The sequence below is a fragment of the Hylobates moloch genome, unplaced genomic scaffold, assembly GCF_009828535.3.
Source record: "Hylobates moloch isolate HMO894 unplaced genomic scaffold, HMol_V3 SCAFFOLD_4, whole genome shotgun sequence".
NCBI classification, from domain to species: Eukaryota; Metazoa; Chordata; class Mammalia; order Primates; family Hylobatidae; genus Hylobates; species Hylobates moloch.
This window is the reverse complement of record NW_026652279.1, coordinates 151,017,678-151,038,886: the sequence shown is the minus strand read 5'-3', so window position 1 is coordinate 151,038,886 and position 21,209 is coordinate 151,017,678. Positions and strand designations below refer to the sequence as shown.

General features: G+C 34.1%; 1 pseudogene; it reads right to left on the bottom strand.

Annotated features, from left to right (window-relative positions):
- Positions 1-6,053: 6,053 nt before the first annotated feature.
- LOC116467508 (fatty acyl-CoA reductase 1-like) overlaps positions 6,054-21,209 on the bottom strand; it is a 59,678-nt pseudogene continuing 44,522 nt past the window's right edge.

The following is a 21,209-nucleotide window of genomic DNA, read 5'->3' as shown; positions in this document are numbered from 1 at the left end:
ATTTTTATTTAATCATTACAACAACTTTATAGAGACCATCCAAGCATATTTCAAAAATGACAATGGTCTTCATAAAATGTCGAACAATAGAAAACCAAACTCGATAAAACCTAGGAGAGTCCTGATCCGAAGCAGAATTAGGAAAATGTGGGTTTTTATAGTCAGGTGCCAACTTTACCAAAATGAATCTTTTAATTTTGTAAATTTATATTTTTAATGTCCTCCATATTTTTTCCTCTCGTAGTTACCATGGTGCTACAACTGGCTGAACGTGCTGTTACTATGGAAACAACAGTGTATTTCTCTGCAACTCATACATTTTGGTACATTCTTCAGATCTTTTCCTCACATGTACATTTATTTTCATATGACAAATATGTAATTAAAAGTTCCGTAGTTCTTGAGCAAATAGGGCAATTTAGACAATATTTTCATACTTTCAGAACGATTGAAAATTAATGAAAGAATATGCACAATATTGTACATTTTTACTCATCTTGGTATTCAACCAGAAATTATCAGCTTACTTTTTGCATGTGTTCTTTATAGAAATAACTTGTTTATTTAAAATATTTTATGAAAAATTATCACATATTTTCTTGGTGCTTTGCAAACAAAATCAACAAAAATATATTTACTGGCAACACAAAAAGGAAAATATATTGCAATAACTCTTATGATGCCTACTAGTTAAAATGAATAAAATATTTTTGTCACTGAGTCAACTCCAGTAAGAGAAAATAAAATTATTCTAAGGAATTATATATTTATTTTTTTCTGTGTGTATTCTTCATCTTTATCAGTGCATTTTTCTATTGATTGTAATGAAAATATTTGCAATTAAAAATAAATGTTGCCTTAAAAATAATAACTAACACTTACTGAGTATTTTTTTGTAATATAAGAAAGCCAATAAAAAGTAATTTTACATATATTTTTCACATATCAGATTTAGTGAAGAAAATTCCTGTAAATATTCATGTATTACCATTGTAGGCATTACCCTTTTAATTATACTACTTCTGGATTTATATACTTTCCACTATCCTCCATACATACACTGAAAGACATTCTGACTACTAAATCATAATTCATTACAACTTCCAGAGAAATTATAATTAGGACTGTAACAAAACATATTTTTAACTGAAAATGCAAACTCAAGATCTGCAATGAAGCCCATTGTTGCACAAAATTATCTTTCTACTGATGCTTATTTTGTGTAGCAGGCTATCATCAGTTTAGAAATATTTACAAGTATTTACTTGTCTGTAGATGGCATGATGTTCTAGTCTTTCATAATCTAAAACACGTGTTTAATATACATTTTACATTTACCAGACCAGCATGTGAAACACAATTTTGAAGTTTATACATTCCTGCTACCTAAAATCGATTTGACACTTTATTTCAAAGAATTATACATGTAAGGACAAGTGTAAATTGATGCTCCTTCTGTATCTAATTTATCCTTTTATAAGAATTGCACATTAAAGAAATACGCATTTCCTTAAAATTAAATATAGGTTATTGAATATGTTTAAAATGTTAGAGAAAGACTGCATTATAAACAAATGTAGCATTTAAAAATATATTTTGTAGTCTGAGGCATGCACTGAAGTGATGATTATATCCTTATCTTGATACAATTAGGAAATATTTTTGCATGTGAGGATGCTCTTTATGGAGGGTAAATATTTGGAGTTTGTCATCTCGCGCCAAGAAGATAAAAGAAATGGACACACACAAGGAGTGAGTTTAGGAGAGGAGGTTTAATAGGCAAAAGAAAGAGAAAGGAGAACAGCTCTCCCTCAGAAGACAGAGGGGCCCACGAAAGGGAAATCTGGCCCACTGCAGAGTGCACCAGATTTTATAGGTAGGCTTGAGGAGGCAGATTCTGATTTACTTAAGGCCCACAGATTGGTTGGACCAGGTGTGACATAATAATCTTGCATAATCTTATTATGCAAAATGACTTTCCAGTTGGCTGGCACCATGTTGTCAGCATCTTACTGTACACGTGGCTGGCAAAGAAAAGGGAAGACGGAACCACCATTTTGAATATGCCTCGTTCCAGGCAGCCTTTTCCTAAGTTGGCACCACTGCCGGCATTCGCCCATGCAAACTTCCAGCTTGCTTGTCTGTGTCTGCAGCTTGATTTTACTGGCTGCTCTTAGAAAATAAAATGATTTGGGGGCCGCTTTTCATTAAAAGGAAAACCTTACCAAGAACTTCCTTACCCTATCTGCCTAAATAATTTCTTCTTAACTTCTATATCATTACTTTACATTATTTACCAGTTATTTTTTTAAAACATCTTGGGCAAAGATGTAATAAATTTATTGAAAAATGTTATGTTAATGCTCCCTTTTTTCATGTTTTGCTCTCTGCATAGTTTGTAAATAAAATGGCCTCTAAAATACTATATTTAAATAACAGCAACTATATTAGATTAATTATTGTAATAAATACTTCCCTGATTAATATATTTTTTCTCAAATTTTTTATTTAATAAAGACAAATCAAAGGAATTATTTAACAATTTTTGCACAACTATGCTTAACTGACAAAGATGACTTGTTTAAAAAGATCTTAAGGGTAGCAAAGATATATGCTAAGAGGGTAACACCAGGAAAAAAGACAAATACATTCTACCACAAGAAAATGCTTCAAGACCAAAAATATTAATTCAACAAGAAAATATTTCATATATCTTTTATGAGAGAGACTATTAATTAACTCCCTTGTGTAATCCAGTTACGTGGCATATATTCCTTTTTCTAGTTTATCCTGCAAAAGTTTGGAAAGATTTTCTCTAAACAGAGCAAGTCAGTGCTAATGGTTTCAAGTCAGGGCTGGCAGTCAGCCTAGAAGAGCATGCTCAGAAGGCCCTTGACACTTACCTGACCCCTGTCTGGTACGCTCTCCTGCTCCAAAAGGGTTCGGTTAATTTCTATTACTAATGAATTATCTCTTAGACTTACTTAATAGACATATGAATTACTACAAATATACCTATAAATTAACAGGATTTCATTCAATGTGGAGGACAGCAGCTGGAACCTAACGACACCCTGGAGGTCTGTTGGTTACTGTTTTTAGGAAACAGAAAAATACCTGCCTCATTCCAGGTAATACATAAAAATAACACTTTAACAGAAAGTGTTCATCCTGCCCGTATGCTTCCCCTAAAATGCCGTGTGAACAACACAGAATTAAATAAAATTAGGACATAGGAATTAACAAGTACACCCAAAACAGACAAGAAGTTTAAGTAAGGACTGCTTCCTGTAATCCTATCCATATGGTTTCGTGGATAATTTTCAGAACATAAAAATACAATAAATAATGGAAATACAGGGATTCATTTATTACTTTTTGCTTTACAATCAAAGACACCAATAATATTTCTATTTACTTCTTATAAAAGATTATCAATTTACTTTTAAAACAAACAAAAAACATAAAAAAATTCCAAATCAGTTCCTACAGACAGCACAAAAAAGGGGGAAAAGGAAATTATTTTCCCTGCTTTCAAGCTTTATTACACAGGTTCAAAAATGATTATTTTATGCCATCCTTAAGTCAAAGGACATACTGGCATGCTTCTCTGCACTGAGTCTTAGGACATGTTAATGTTGCCAAATCAAATTTAAATATAGTCCCAATGACATCACAATTTACAAATGCATATGCCAGGATTAAGGGTGAATAGGGGGAAAAACTCCGAATGTTTTAGAATGCAGTTTAATCAAATGAGTTAAATGAAGTAAGAAACATTTAATTTAGTAGGCTATTCTGTTAAATAATGAGTTTGTGTAGAAAACGTAATCAAACAGAACTAAAAATCATGTCTAGTAAATGACACAAATGATTTCTCAAATGTTCAAGTTTGACTTAAGTTCAAAGTCTAGTTGGTGGGGATTAATGATCTATATACTCTTTATACTAATTTTAGAACTTTAAATTCCAGAAAGACAAACTAATTTATTCATTAGTTTACTTTTGACAACAGAATTCTAAACACACAGAATTAATGCAGTGGCCTCAGCACCCTCCCAGTTAACATTTCTTTAAGTTAGATTACAAGAACAATAAGACATTTCAGAAGACATACACTCACTATGTACTTCATAGGCCTGCCCAAGCTGTCCCCAACTCTTTTGCAAGACACAAAGACGATTCACCTGATTCTAAGTCTATTCGGCAGAAATACAAAAATCATGCAAATGTTAGCATGTTTTCAACACATTATGGAAATACATTTGGAGAGATGGAGTACTCGATGTATATCATGTGGGCCACTTTAAATCAAGGGCCTCATTATTTATTCAATTTCAGACATTGCCATGGTATCTTATACCTTTATATAAAGTAGGTCCAAGGCCAGAGACTTTAGTATCATTCCAAAGAATATAGAGATATTTATATACATATTTATTTTAAAATAATATTTAAGAGTTTTACTACAGAAAGTCTGGCTTCAGCATGGAAGCATTTTTCCTTTTCAAGATTATACACCTGCAGAAAAGTAGGTGATTTCCTCCACATTTAGTTTTTTCACAATAGCAAAATAGACTTCTTATACATTGCATTTAAATTGACAAGAAACTTAAGATGTAAAGTTCCGTGTAACTTTTTGTATTGTGAACTGTTCTCTTTAAACATACTCCAGATACATTGCTGATTATTTAATACAGTACAACTTGATCAACTTAATTAGAAGTGTTATGATGAACAAACTGTTAAACCAAGTGTATGTTAAAACAGTAGGTAGAGTTAACTATTTTGATTAAAAGGGAATTTTAATGTATCCTCAAAATATACATCAATTTTCTTGCTATTACTTGTTTCTATAATGCATTTCTTTCTAAACCTAAAACCACATGCATAAAAAATAAATATCTTCAAACTCATTCAACAGTTTGCTACTTTAGGTGGTATGAAAATAAAGTATTTTATTTAATTTCATAAACATTATCTTACGCATTATTTTTTCTTGAAGGAATTCATCTTTCAAGGTCAAAATTAGTATGTGTTTACACATGAGAACATTTTCTTAATGTTATTACTACCTACAAATACATTCTTCCATAATAATACACTTTCAGTTTTCATCAGAAAGATAGCACAAGCTTTTTTAAAGTCCTATGAATAAAATCTATACAGGGAGGGAGAACACAAGTATGGTGAATGCTCCCACTTCCAACAAAGTCTTAAGAAATCTTCCTGCTTCAAAAAATAAACACAATTTCACAGGATTTTTATTTGATCATAATGTGGGCAAGAAAACTGTATTTCTATTCTTTTTGATAGTAACAGTTTCACTGAATTTGTTTTCACTTTCCATCAACAAAACACGTAGCATATGTTGTTGATGTGGATTCTCAAACCCATTCAGATCCAGTACGGTCATTAGAATAACATAGCATTCTGATTTTAAAAGCAGCTGATTGCTTATAGAAAAATGATATGCATCAGATGTTTAATCAGAAAAGAAAAATAAGAATATGTCTTTCATGTTTGATATCATTTAACTTACAGGACGATGTGAAAAGTTTGGTTATAATTTTAACAAAATTAAAACCCACTTCAACTAATGAAAAAAATCAAACACTGAAGAATCAAATATCTACCAACTTAGCTAGTATTACTGTCCAAATAAATATCTTCCATTGCACTGAACATTAGAATTAGAAATTCACTATGTGTTAAAGCATATTTTAATTATGTTCCAGAATTGCAGTTAAACTGATCAGTGTTCCTATTTCCCCACTCTTGCCTTCATCCCACCCCTTTCTTCCAGGGCTCAAAATATTAAGTCATAGTTTTGGTAGCTATTGTAGATTAGAGCTGGCATAACACAGTGTGTTCACTAGGTTTTATGAGCATGAACATTAAAATATTCCATAAAATGTACCATAATTTACTTTACACTCCAATCTAAGATGGTTTAATGTCTTGACAAAAGGTGAAATGACTTAAGTACATTTTACGTTTTGTGCATTTAGATCACCATATGCATAGATGTTCAAATGCTGAGTTCTTTGTCTTCAGTATCTCATAGTGCTGGATGCTTGAAACTATGACAGAAACTTGTAACACAGACTAACCACAAAGTATCAGATGTTTCTTGCCATTTGTGGTCTTGCAATAAAAATGTGCCAGATGAGGATCACAAGGATAGTATTAAAATCATAAGGTATATTCTGCAACTTGTTCAGATGTTTTCTGGCTGTAGGGAGGCCAGACATTTCTTAATTCAATATGTACTTCTTAGTTCCCATGCATTAGTTCTCTATATATTCTGCCCAATGTAACTGCCGTACATCAATATTGAAAGTCTTTTTATCTTCAAGGTTTAGTTGATTTATTAACATATTGACATTGTCAGTATTCCAAACCCAAGAATTACTTGTTAAATACTCAAGTAACATCACAGCTTTGTGAAGATGAGTTATTGCTTTCATCATCCATGGGCTTCTTCCAGTCATTCTGAGGTAGATATCATCCAGGAATCCTGAGGCCTTATGGCTTACAGCAATCCAGTAATGATACAAAAGGTGACTGGAGGTTAGATTTACATTGGACCATCTGAAGGCCTGTTCGAGAGGATTCCTCTTGAAAGTGGAAATTACATGGTGTTCAACTTCACCCCAGTGGAAAGGATTAGTGTTATCTATTGTACAATTATATGACATGAGGTTTCTTGGTCTATTAACTCCGGAATGCCAGGCTGCCACAAGACTCTTGTTGACAACTACATCGACAGGAACAAGATCTGCAAGGCATTATTGGAGACATGCATTGTTCGAAGAATCCCTTTCCCTGCCACAATAAAGAGACCACTTGGTCCATTAAAGTTATCAATCCAACCTGGAAAGTTCTTTCCAACTGGCACCAACAACAGATGGCCTTACAATCTCCACATTTAGCTTTGCTCCTTCTTGTTGTACAACATATTCTGCCAATGCTTTTGTTACATGTATGTGTTAGGCCTGTCTCCTATCAACTTTGGCATGATATCATTTACTCGGCCATAATCCGTTCATTCTAAAGAATCAATCAGCTTCTTGGGATCCACAGGTGGTAGATAGACAGAGTAAGACTCCGTCTCAAAAAAAAATTTAAGCATTTACCAACACTTTTTCACCCTAAATCTCTATCAGGTCAAATTTCACATACTAAGTATTAGCAGTTTATTCTCTGGGAAACAGGTATCTGGATAATATAACTTTAATCTCTGGAATTTGTTGGACAGTTTAGTAGCAGAAACACAATCTCACTGTTTTAGCACAGTCATGTCAGGGCTTTTGCAGAATATATATGGTAAATGCAATCCCAGTCAGGGTGACAATCCTTTCTCAAGCTCAAACACTATGTGATTGAAGAGAATTTCTGATTTCAGATCCATTTAGTCCATACCATTTCTACTGAGCTAGGCATGGAGGAATCCCCTAGTTAGCTCATAGTGGGTATTCATCTAACTGTTTACAACACAGACAACTGTCTGGCTGTTTTTCATAGTTTACTGGGGACTCACAGCAACGGAGATGCATTCTTAAGCTGTTCTGCTCATACCACAGAGCATACCCTCACACTGTCTTTTAGTGAGTCTCCTACCCTGTGGCAGCACAAGTCTCACTAACATCATGGTCCAGGCCCATATCAGTACTTGATTCTATTGCCTTTCTCCAGTGATTTCTTTTCTAGCCTGGCAGAAAAGAAGTGGGAAAAAAATGTAAAAAGGACAGACATGGTATTCTTAATAATGCATTTTTTTCCTATTCTGTTTCTCAGTCTCTTTTTCTCTCTTCCATTTTTTCTTCCTTCCTTCCTTTTTCCTTTATCCCTCATTACATTCCTCCCTCTCATTCTATCTTTCTTAATTAATATAATTGGTTTCCACAGCCCAGTTATTGTGAATAATGCTACAATCAAAATGGGAATACAGAGATCTCCTGGACATACTGATTTCATTCCCTTCCGATATATACTCAGTAGTGGGATAGCTGGCTTGTATGGTAGTTCTATTTTTAATTTTTTGATGACTCTTCATACTGTTTTCTATAATGGCTGTACTGATTTACATTCACACAAATTGTGTACCAGAGTTCCCTTTTCTCTACATACTACAACAAGTATTGGTGAGAACCAATACTTGTTTTCTTTCATCTTTTTGATAATAGCTGTTCTAAGGGGTGTTAGGTAAGAAACAAGCACATGTATGTTATTTGTATGTCTTCTTTTGGGAAATTTCAATTCTAATCCTTTGCCCATTAAAAAAAGTAAGTTTATTGGTATTCTTGGTTTTGTTTTTTATATTTCCTTTTGGATTAATAACCCCATAACAGATGTATAGTTTGAAAATAGTTTCTCTTTATTTTGTAGATTGTCTCTTTAATTTATTGTTTCTTTCACTTTGCGAAAGCTTTATTTGTTTGTTGTAATCCCATTTGTCCACTCTTGGTTTTGTTGCTTGTGCTTTGGGGATTATATCCAAAAAAAATCATTGCCCACGCAAGTGTCATGGCTTTTCCCCTATGTTTTCTTTTAGCAGTTTTTCAATTTCAGGTCTTAAGCTTAAGCTTTAACCCCAGCCCTCCTTTTTGAAGCCATTGTTTTTTTTTTTTTTTTTTTGATAAATTAGGTTATTTGCAATATAAAAGTGTCCTACACTATGAATATGGCCACTTGCTTCATCGTAGTTTTGTTTAAGTGTCTATGCTAACAGTTTAAAGTAGTAGTTAGATCTAGAGTTTGGGGTACATTTAGACTTCATGTGCAAGGAAAAATACTTAGAGGTAGCACTGAGGTACTTCTTCTCGTATTGCATCATAAGTTACATACCATCTAATTGCTCCACATTTCATAATTTAAAACTGATCAGTGGCTTCAGAGATGCTAGACTAATTTATGCATTATGCAATGCCCTATTGGTTTTCTGCCTCATAATTTTTGTTTTTTACTTTTTTATATTTATATATTTAATAAAATTTGTATATATTTAAGGTGTACAACATGATGTTTTGATATGTACATACACACACACACACACACACACACACACACACACCGTGAAATCATTACTAAACTGAAGCAAACAAACATATCTACCTCCTCACATAATTATTGTTAATAATTTTTTTGGTGAGAGCATTTGAAGTCTACTCTCTTTGCAAATTTCCAATATATGTTACAGTATTATTAACTGTATTCATCATGCTATGCATTCAGTCTCTAGACCTCTTTATATAACAACAGTGTTGTACCCGTTGACCATCTCTCTACTTCCTCTCACATTCCTACCCTTGGCAACCACTTTTCTACTCTCTGCTTCCATGTATTTGACTTTTTTGGATTCAACACATAAATAAATCCAAGCAGTATTTTTTGTTTCTGTGTTTGGCTTTCCTGCTGCTTCTAAAGCTCTCTCTGTCTGTGCAAACGTCCAATTCTGCATTTTATTCTGTCATAGGACTGGTAGGATACCCTGGAGGAAAAATATAGGCAAACTCACATTGAGTTTCATGTTTCTTTGAAACTAGTCTTTTTCTTTAATCTCCCTATTACTATTTACTTCTAAGTCCTCCAGCAGTACCTCCATGCATTCTTCCAGGTAATTTTTGTGGCATTACTTGGAAGAGGTAGAGAGAAGTGGTTGTATTTCCTCTCACTCAAACGGGAATCCCTCTATTTTCTATTGAAAGGCCTAGTTAGAGACTAAGGTTTTGATGGGCATTCATGTTACCCATTTTCCAAATTAGCACTGCCATTTTAAAAGTTTTCTTTCTAAGCCACCTGAAAGTAATTTGTACATATCCTGATACTTCACCATTATTATTTTAGCAAATATCTCCTTAGAGACATTCTTTTACTACCCATACTACAATTATCACACTCAATAATTAATATTGAAACTATCTAATATATCATTCACAGTCGAATTCCACATTCATATCTCTAAAAAACCAACCATACTAATTCCATAATTTAAAAATAATTTCTTAATATTTTTTTATAAATTCATTTTATATGCTTATTTATTCAAATGAAGATCCAAACAAAATCCATATGCTGCAATTACACTGACATAGTTCTTAAAACTATTTTAACATACTAGTTGTCTCCTGTATATGTTTGTTCTTTCAGTTGTTTTATTGGGAAAAAAATGAATTATTTGCCATTTAAACTTTTCCATGCTATGAGACTTGCTCATTGCATTCCTGAGTTGTCTGCTAACATCTGTCCCCCTGTATTTCCTATCAATAACATTTAAATGTTTAATTCGATTCAGGTTTAATTGTTTGGCATAAACATTTCTTAGGTTGTGTTGTATACTTCCTGATTTCTGTTTTTCTTTTTGAAATGTTAGCAGTTATTGATGATTGTAGCTTTAATTCATTATATTACTGGGGATGGCCCAAATGTGATACTCCAACTCTGTTCTTCTATTTTCAGATAGTAGCTACAATAGTTTTATGAAAATTAACTTTCCTTCACAAACTGGTTATCACCAAGTTCAGTGTCTATAGAAAAGGCAAGAAAAATGTTTACACACATCTCTTTACTAGAGGAGTTTTTAATATGATGAGTTTATCTACAAAGCTTTCTTCAACGATGATGTTTGAATAACATTAATAACCATGATTTGTTTTTGGTATAATAACATTATGAACTCATAAATATAAATATAATTGGTGTGTTTTAATTCAAAAGGCAAAGTAATCTAATAAAAGAGACATCAGGTCCCTTCAAGTCAAGAAGAAAATAGTCTAAAGTTGAGTCAAGCTGAGGGGAACCTTACAGCCATCTTGGTCAGAACCATGTGAAAGTCCTAAGCCCTGTGTAATTAAGGAAACTGTGTCTTGTTGGTCTGTCCCCAGTTGTGGTTGTCTTTCTTCATTCATTTATTCTGCTGATCCTCTCTGTGTACTCTATGAGAATCCTAACAGAGATTAATAGACTTCCTCCTGCCAGTGTCTTGTTTCAGAGAACATACTGCTTTCTGAAACCCCATTTTCTCCTCTCTGTTGCAGTTACTAGAATGTTTTCTAGATTGTGTTACAGCAGGTTGCTTCTTCCAAAATTACACTGTTGCCATTTATTGATTACCGTAGATGTGACCTCTCTCCTCTGTGACTGTGATGCTGTAGCTCTGCTCTGTGCTGATCTAAACTGAAGGCTCTGTATTCTGGTCAACTACCGCTGTATTCCTGAGCTGAACTAAACGTGTTCTGCCCCTTCTGCTGTGGAGGCTTTTATCTTCTTCTACAAAAAGTGAATTCCAGATTAAGGCCTGAAAAGAAAAGAAATCATTGATACTGTGATAGTTTCTGAGTAACCACTAAATCTTATCCCATGGCTGAGGTAGTGGGTCTTCATATTTAGATACCGCAAATGTTGACTGTCAAGGTGTTGCAGTTTAGGTAAAAAATGTCATTGAGATAGAAGAAATAACTCTTAGAAAAACAGCAGTGCTACTGTTAAAGTTCTGGCAATTTATTGTAACAGGGATTGCACATTTTATTTTTTAAATAGGATGAAATATTCATTACCAACTCTTTTTTCTCTTGTTCTTCATCAAAAACTTCTTTTGGCAACTGGATGAAATTATACGATAATATAGCTTAATTTTTATTACCACATTTTGCTCTAATTTTTCTCATGACATATTCTTTGCTCCTCTTTCTTCCCTAGCCATTTCTTCCTAATTTTAAAGCCTTTCTCAATCACATCTTCTAATTCAAATCTTCCCGTAGAACCTCATTACTCGTTGTGTTTTCCTTCACAAAATACTGGGAAACATTTAATGCATAATCAACCAATTTGGAACCATTCCTATGCATTGAGAATGGATAATCTGTAGCCCATGTGTGATATTTGGCTTAATCTGCATTATTGTAAATACATTGTATTGACACACAACCACATCTAAAATGATGTATTGTCTGTGGATGCTCTCGTACTGCAACAGCAGTATCAAGTAGTTGTAACAGAGACCACATGGCCAAAGAACCAAAAATCTTCACTCTCTGACCTTTAAAAATGTTAACACTTGATACAGATAATTATAACCATTTTTTCCCCTATAGACACAAATCCCTAGGAAGGTGCGTGGGTGGTACTTATTTCAATCTACACTTCTCTGAATCTCTGAATGTCTCTAAAGTCTAAATTGCCATGAATTTTATTTATTATAACTAAAACATAAGGAAACTATTGTAGCTTTTAAAATAGATTTTCAGCATTAGACTTTGTACTTTAATGCTTTTATCTTGATTTTATAATTTAGTATAGAATTAAAAAAACACTTTATGTTGGGAGATTTTCGTTGAGCATAGAAAGTTAAATTTACTCAACCGTGCTATATTAATCAGTCTTTGTCTCTGAATATTATAGACCCATGTACACATCTCCTAGGGCATTTTTAATATTTCTATCCACAACAGCCTAATTTAATTTAAATTATGGTCAGAAAATATGTATCAAACTCCATAAAAACAATTATTATCATAATTTATAGCATGTTTCTCAACTTAGTTGAAAATTACTTTTTATCATACAAAAGCCCTCTTAAACTTTATTTAAATCAGAAGTCTTACTTCAAATAAGTAGCTTTGGAAAACAGAGTTCTACACAATTGGCAAAACCAGGGGCGGGATTTTCCAGGCTTCCGTTTTCTTGAGGCTGCTTCAAATTTGTTTTTAATAGAATTTTGCTGAATCTGGGGACTTGGGAGATCATTGAATGAATTAAATTCACTGAGCATAACTTATTTTTCTTCTTTAATATGGTACTTTTAATCCTGAGTCTTGAATACACTTTATGTTTCCTAAACTGTTCAGTTTTCTCACATAACTTTACCTAATTGGAATACAATTTCCATTTATTTCAGAAAACTCCAGCTGTCTACTATTCATTAATATTTAACTTTGTTCTTACCATTACAAGTCCAGCCAGGGTTCTGAGTCTCAGGTCCTAAGAACACCACTATATTATCAAGACGCATGAAAGTCCCTTGTCTTAACCAGCGAAAGGTGTCCTGTGACCCTCTTCAAAGTTGACGAAAGCTATTAGAAAAACATGTGATCTCTTTGAAAATCATGTATTGCTTTGCTGCTAAAATGCCTGTGTAACTACTGAGTGTCTGGGTCAAATTCAACCTTTTACATTTTCGTTGTATTGTTAGAAGTGTCCCTGGCATAGTAATCTGTGTAACTAACACACAAATAACTGTGCCGCTTGTTCTAATATGACCTCTTGTCTATACCCCTCACAATCATAGTCTTCGTTCTATATTTTCTATTTCACTTCCCAGATCTTTTCAGATACTTGGTTCTATTCTTATATTATCAGATGCCTGTGTTAGTCTAAACTATTTCTTGTTAATATGGCTAATGTTTATAGCCCCTGCCATTTATTCTTGCAAGAAATAGTACTTTGAGTACATACCTCATTTCTGGTACTGTTCTTGGTCCTAGGGGTACAGCAGTGTAAAAAGACAAACATTTCTGGCCAGGCATGGTGGCTTATGCATATAATCCCAGAACTTGGGAGTCCAAGGTGGGACAAATGCTTGAGGTCAGGAGTTTGAGACCAGCTTGGGCAAAATATCGAGACCCTTTCTCTACATTGTTTTGTTTGTCTGTTTGTTTGTTTTATGAGACAGAATATTTCTCAGTCGCCAGGCTGGAGTGCAGTGGCGCAATCTCGGCTCACTGCAACCTTCGCCTCCCAGGTTCAAGTGATTCTCCTCCGTCAGCTTCCTGAGTAGCTGTGACTACAGGCGCGCCACCACGCCCAGCTAATTTTTGTATTTTTAGTAGAGATGGTTTTTCTCCATGTTGGCCAGGCTGGTCTCAATCTCTTGACCTCGTGATCTGCCCTCCTCGGCCTCCCAAAGTGCTGGGATTACAGGCATGAGCCATCACGCCCGGTGACTCACACCTGTAATCACAGCTACTCAGGAGGCTGAGGAAGGAGGATCACTTGAGCTCTGCAAGCCAAGGCTGAAATAAGCTATAATCATGCCACTGTACTGCAGTCTGGGTAACAGAGTTAGATACACACACACACACGCACACACACACACACACACACACAGACAAACATTTCTGCCATCATGGACATTATGTGGTGTTTCTAGTGATAAAAATATATCTAAATGTGTGTTATTTGCCTTTAGCGGGACACTGTATAATGCAAAGTTCTTCTGGCTATTAGTTGATTATCAGTGGACATTCTTAACAGCCAGATTACATTTACCACCGTGTGTACCTGTGTTTGTGTGTGTGTGTGTGTGTGTGTGTGTAATTCTCAACTAAGTTTCCCAATCACCTGCTCTGCATGATATCCCAGATTTTAAAACCCTATTTATATATCATTAATATCTGCATAAAGATTGCCTTTCTATTAAGTATTTCCAATCTAATACATAATCTCAGATGTGACACTATAAAATATTATTGATCATTAAAAAGACTTTATATACAGTGCACTGATACCTCCTTAGCTGTTCTAATAAGGCTGCTCTTTGTCAGTCTGTCAGTTTTATGTAATATATCACATGGTCTTACCAAATCTATGTACATGTTTCTAACACTTGATTAATACAATTTGGATAATATGGTTGACAAAGATTCAGCTTCTGCCATTCTCTTAATTATCTGACTGCTAATTCTGTATCTCCAAAGCTACAGTTTTATTACTGTTGTTTTGCTTTTTTACCTAATTACCTCTGATATGGTTTGCATGTGTCCCTACTCAAATCTCATCCTGAATTGTACCTCCAATAATTCCCACGTCTTGTGGGAGGGATGCAGTAAGAGACAATTGAATAATGGAAGCGATTTCCCCCCATACTGTTCTCATGGTAGTGAATAAGTCTCATGAGATTTGATGTTTTTTCTACAAGGGGTTCCCCTTTTGCTAGGCTCTCTCTCTTGCCCACTACCATGTAAGAAGTCCCTTTGCTCTCTTTTCATCTTCTGCCATGATTGTGAGGCTTCCCCCACCATATGGAACTGTGAGTCAATTAAACCTCTTTGCTTGATAAATTACCCGGTCTTGCGTATGCCTTTATTAGCAGCATGAAAACAGACTAATACCTCTTAATGCAAGTATTTTCTAGTTTACCTTATCTTGAATCTCTCCATGTAATCTCATGATTTAATTTTTATCTTTTTTTTTTTTTTTTTTTTTGAGATGGAATCTCACTCTGTCACCCGGGCTGGAGTGCTGTGGCACAATCTTGGCTCACTGCAACTTCTGCCTCCCCAGTTCAAGTGATTCTCCCACCTCAGCCACCTAAGTAACTGGGATTGCAGGAACGCACCACTATGCCCAACTAATTTATTTTGTATTTTTAGTGGAGATGGGGTTTCACCATGTTGGCCAGGCTGGTCTCAAACTCCTGGCTTCAAGTTATCTGCCCTCTTAAGCCCCTCAAAGTACTGGGGTTACAGGAGTGAGCCACCATGCCTGACCCTAATTATTCTTTACATGTGTCACTACCATTCCTGAAAGTTTCTAGGGGCTGCGAGATAAAGTGTCCTACCTGTCATGGAAAACTCATTCCTGCCCCTTCCTGCATTGTATAGGCTACTAAATTTGATCTTATTTCTTTCTACTAGAACTTTACAACTCTTTATGTTTTTTATTTTATTTTGTACATCATCACAAATATTTCACTGACACCTCAGTTTGTGTTTGCTTTCAGATAATTTCTATATAAATGGAGCTTGTGCAAATATGTGTATTTTACATTTTTCTAACTATAATTTATATTTTAGGATTCCATATGCCATATTTCATTCACAGATTTTTTTTAACTTTTAAGTTCAGGGGTATATGTGCAGGTTTGTTACATAGGTAAACATGTGTCAAAGGGGTTTGATGTACAAATTATTTCATTGCCCAGGCATTAAGCCTAGCGTCCATTAGTTATTTTTTCCAATTATCTCCCTTTGCCACCCTCTACCATATGAAAGGTCCTAGTGTCTGTTATTACCCTCTGTGTGTCTATGTTTTCTTATCATTTAGCTCCCAGGTATAAGTAAGAACATGTGGTATTTGGTTTTCTGTTCCTGTATTACTTTGCTAAGGATTATGCCTCCAGCTCCATCCATGTCCCTGCAAAGGACGTGTTCCCATTCTTTTTTATGACTGAATAGTATCCATGGTGTTTATGTACCACATTTTCTTTATCCAGAGTATCACTGATGAGCATTTGGGTTGATTCCATGTCTTTGCTGTTGTGAATGGTGCTGCAATGAACATACACATGCGTGTGTCTTTATAACAGAATAATTTATGTTTCTTTGGCTGCATCCCCAGCAATGGGATTGCTGGGTCAAATGGTATTTCTGCTTTTATGTCATTGAGAAATTGCCACATTGTCTTTCATAATGGTTGAACTGATTTACACTCCCACCAGCAGTGAAAAAGTGTTCATTTTTCTCCACAACCATGCCAGCATCTGTAACTTTTTGGCTTTTTAATACTATTCATCTGGCTGGTGTGAGATGGTATTTCATTGTGGTTTTCATTTGTCTTTCTCTAATGATCAGATATGTTTAGCTTTTTTTCATATGATTGCTGGTTGTATGTATGTCTTCTTTTGAGAAATGTCTGTTTATGTCCTTTGCCCACTTTTTTAATGGGGTTGATTTTTTCTTGTGTATTTGTTTAAATTCCTTAGAGATGCTAGATATCAGACTTTGTCAGATGCATAGTTTGCAAAAAATTTCTTCCATTCTGTAGGTTGTCTGTTTACTCTGTTGATAGTTTCTTTTGCTGTGCAGAAGTTGTTTAATTAGATCCCATTTGGCAATTTTTGCTTTTGTTGCAATTACTTTTGGTGTTTTCATCATGAAACCTTTGCTCATGCCTATGTCCTGAATGGTACTGCCTAGGTGGTCTTCCAGGGTTTTTATAGCTTTTTGTTTTAAATTTAAGTTTTTAACCCATTTTGAGTTAATTTTTGTAGACAGTGTAAGGAAGAGGTCCAGTTTCAATTTTTTGCATATGGCTAGCCAGTCATCCCAGCACCATTTATTGAATAGGGAACCATTTAATGAATAGGAAAACCTTTTCCCATTGCTTGTTTCTGTCAGATTTGTTGAAGATCAGATATTTGTATATGTGCAGTCTTATTTCTGAGTTTCCTATTCTGTTCCATTGGTTTAATGTGTCTGTCCTTGTGCAAGTACCATGGTGTTTTGGTTACTGTCATAGCCCTGTAGCATAGTTTGAAGTTGGGTAGCGTGATGCCTCTAGCTTCATTCTTTTTGCTTAGGATTGCCCTGGCTATTTGCGCTTTTTGTTGTTGTTGTTGTTCCATGTGAATTTTAAAATAGTTTTTTTCTAGTTCAGCCTCATTCACAGAAGTTTTATGGTACAACAATTTTGTACAGTATTCCTTAAAATCCCATTTGTAGGAAGGCATTGATATGTAAGACTTACAAATACTTACTTGCTATGTTGTTGGTACAATAGTTTTTAAAGGATAACATATTGAGCACAATAAAACAGCAGCCTTATTCTGAATTTGAGGAAAAACGGAAATAATTAGAATTATTATGTCATTGTGCAAATGACTTTATTGAGATGTGATTGTTATACAAAATGCTGTACATATTTAATGTATACAACTTGATGAGTTTGGAGACAAGTCTATACCTGAGAAGTTATCACAATCCATGCTGTAAACGTATCCTTCACTTCCAAAAGTTTTCTCTCTCTTTATTCATTATTATTATGTTTTGTGATGAGAACACTACATAAGAAGTATAATTTATTAAAATGTTAAATATATGATACAGTATTCCTAACTAGAGGCACTAGGCTGTGCAGTAGATCTCTAAGACATTCACCTTGATAAAGTGTCTTTTTTAAGGAAAAAATACTGTATTAGTCTGTCCTCACACTGCTAATAAAGATATACCTGAGACTGGGTAATTTATAAGAAAAAAAGAAGTTTAATGGGCTCACAGTTTCACATCACTGGGGAGACCTCACAATCATGGTGGAAGGTGAAGGAGGAGCAAAAGCATGCCTTACATGGCAGCAGGCAAGAGAGCATTTGCAGGTAAATTGCCCTTTATAAAACCATCAGATCTCATGATACTTATTCACTATCATAAGAACAGAATAGGAAAAACCTGCCCCCATGATTCAATTACTTCTCACTGAGTCACTCCCATGAAACACGGGGATTTTGGGAGCTACAATTCAAGATGGGATTTGGGTGGGGACACTGCCAATCCATAGCAAGTACCATATTAACTTTCTAAAATATAAATTATTGCTAATTTCATTGCACTCTTTTTAATAAATAAGATAGTTATCCTATATTTAAAACATAAGAATCATAAAAAGCAAGGAACATATATACATGAAATCCATATTTCTTGCTCAGTTTGTAGTGCATATTAATATATAATATTAGAAATCATAGCTATCATTTTATAAAATAAAAATTAATGTAATAAGATCATTTAAATTTTACATAAGTAGAGACATGTCTCTATGAAATTCAGAAAATTTCACAACTCTATTATAATGTATTTTTCTCAATGAAACAATTTTGTAAATATAGAAATATCATAATATAACATTGTATAGGTTAACAGAAATTAAGATTTCAAGTCATATAAGAAAAGTACTAATGTTTGTGATTTGGAAAATATAGAATAAACTTATAAACCAAAATGAATATATTCAGTGCTACCTTAAATTTTTTGGTATTTTATGAATGTCTATTTTTTTAAAGTTTTGCAAAATTAAGTGTCATTCCATTCATGGAAGTAATTTTTTTTCTTAAGTAGCACTCAAGTAGCAAAATTTAATATTTACTATGTTAAAAATGAGAATGTCAGATGCCAACAGCTGTGTACAATTAGAGGTTTTCTTTTTGTAGGCAATTAAATGAACATATGCACATGCACACAAAGACAACCCTTCTATTGAAAGCATGCTTTCTTACTAATAGTTAATGGCTTAAATAACTGAAAAAAAAAATTTCTGAAACTCTTCTCATTTGAATCCTTTCTGAAGGTTAAATTTGTTCTGTTTTATTCATTGTATTTTTCTCTTAACTTTCTCTGTTCTAGGGAGTTATAAAGCACTTAATATTTTTTCAATAGAGGTCATCATCACGGAGCACCTCAGGAGGTAAGAAAAGTAATTCATACATTTCTTATACAAACAGACTCTTCAGAGACCTCCCACGAGTACAGCCCAGTTAAAATATGTTTAATTTCATCCTCAGGTGATTTTAGCAGGAAACAATTTCATCTCTACAAAGAGCTAGCAAAGCCATATCTGCAATTTAAAGATAAATTTACAAATAGAACCTTACACTGCTCTACATGACACAGTGTGCAAATAATTTCAAAATCTTAATGGATAAAGTAAACATGATTGCAAATATATTTTAACACAAGTAATCCTTTATGTATTAGGCAATTCAAAATAATATCAGATATTCTAAACAAGTAACTTCTCAGGTGTCCATTGAGAAATATTTCATTGTAAATACTTTACATTACAATAACTACTATTACTAATATTATTGCTACTATTTTAAAAACACACACATTGTCTCTACTAAAAATATAAAAATAAAATTAGCTGGGTGTGGTGGCGGGCACCTGTAGTCCTAGCTACTCTGGAGGCTGAGGTGGGAGAATGGCCTGAACTCGGGAGGCGGAGCTTGCAGTGAGCCCAAATCACACCACTGCACTTCAGCCTGGGCAACAGAGTGAGACTCCGTCTTAAAAAAACAAAACAAACAAACACACATATATATGTTTAGTATTTACCATCTTCCAAGCACTATTTAAATGCTTTATATGTATTGCATGTATCAATTTTTTTTAATCCTTTCTCTGCAAACTTTTGGGAAATTTGTCAGTGTCCCAAATCATCAATTTCATGATGGTGTATCCTAGTTCAAGACCGTTTTCATTCATTGTGTATGTTTCTAATAATGCCCTTTCTACTTTTCATATTCTTCAATTTGAAGATTTTTAAAAAATTATTTTTTAATTATTTTCTTATCTTTTTTTTTTGTTTCCTATTATTTGGAGTTTAGACTTCATGAATTGAAGGTTATAAGATTATAGTCACACTTTTCAGAATTCTAGCAGTTGAGTCAGCAAAGAGGACTGAAAGAGTTCCACTTTGAGTCCCAGAATTTCACTCAGTTCGCCTCGTCAGAAAATAGCGAAGACTTGGAACCAACCCAAATGTCCAACAATGATAGACTAGATTAAGAAAATGTCGCACATATACACCATGGAATACTATGCAGACATAAAAAAGGGTGAGTTCATGTCCTTTGTAGGGACATGGATGACGCTGGAAACTATCATTCTCAGCAAACTATCGCAAGGACAAAAAAAACAAACACTGCATGTTCTCACTCATAGGTGGGAACTGAACAATGAGAACACTTGGACACAGGAAGGGGGACATCACACACTGGGCCCTGTTGTGGGGTGGGGCAGGGGGGGAGGGATAGCATATGGAGATATACCTAATGTTAAATGACGAGTTAATGGGTGCAGCACACCAACATGGCACATGTATACATACATACGTAACTAAACTGCACGTTGCGCACATGTACCCTAAAACTTACAGTATAATAAAAAATAAAAAAGAAAGAAAGTTTTCTGGGCTTTGTTTGATTCTACCTTTTCAGAGTCCTTCTGATTCACTCTTTTTGAACAATTAATCTCTAATCATCTGCCTGGTTAAGATAGACTCAATTACTCAGTTATGAGGATTGGGAATGAGATCTGGAGAAATGACTGCTTCTTAAAATTTCACCTAACTCTTTGGGAAAAACAAACAAACAAAACAACTTAGTTTTTCTTTTACATTCAAGATATTACCCCAATTTCTGATAATAGTGTTCTGCCAATCAGTTCGCTTCTTGATATTTCTGTGTTAGATTGATTAACATTATTCATATGCTTTTTACTTTCGCTAAGTGCGTCACAGTTTTGTCTCATTTTTGTGCTGTTCTGACAAATTTAGTTGAGTTTTTGAAGGGAGTAGAGATATATTATATTCGGTTTACTGTTTAAATGATTCGCTATACTTTTTTTATTTGAAGGAGTTGATCAACCATGCATCTGTAATGTCCTAAAAATATAAAAATTGGATAGTCATGTTCTATTAGCATTATTACTCTTAGA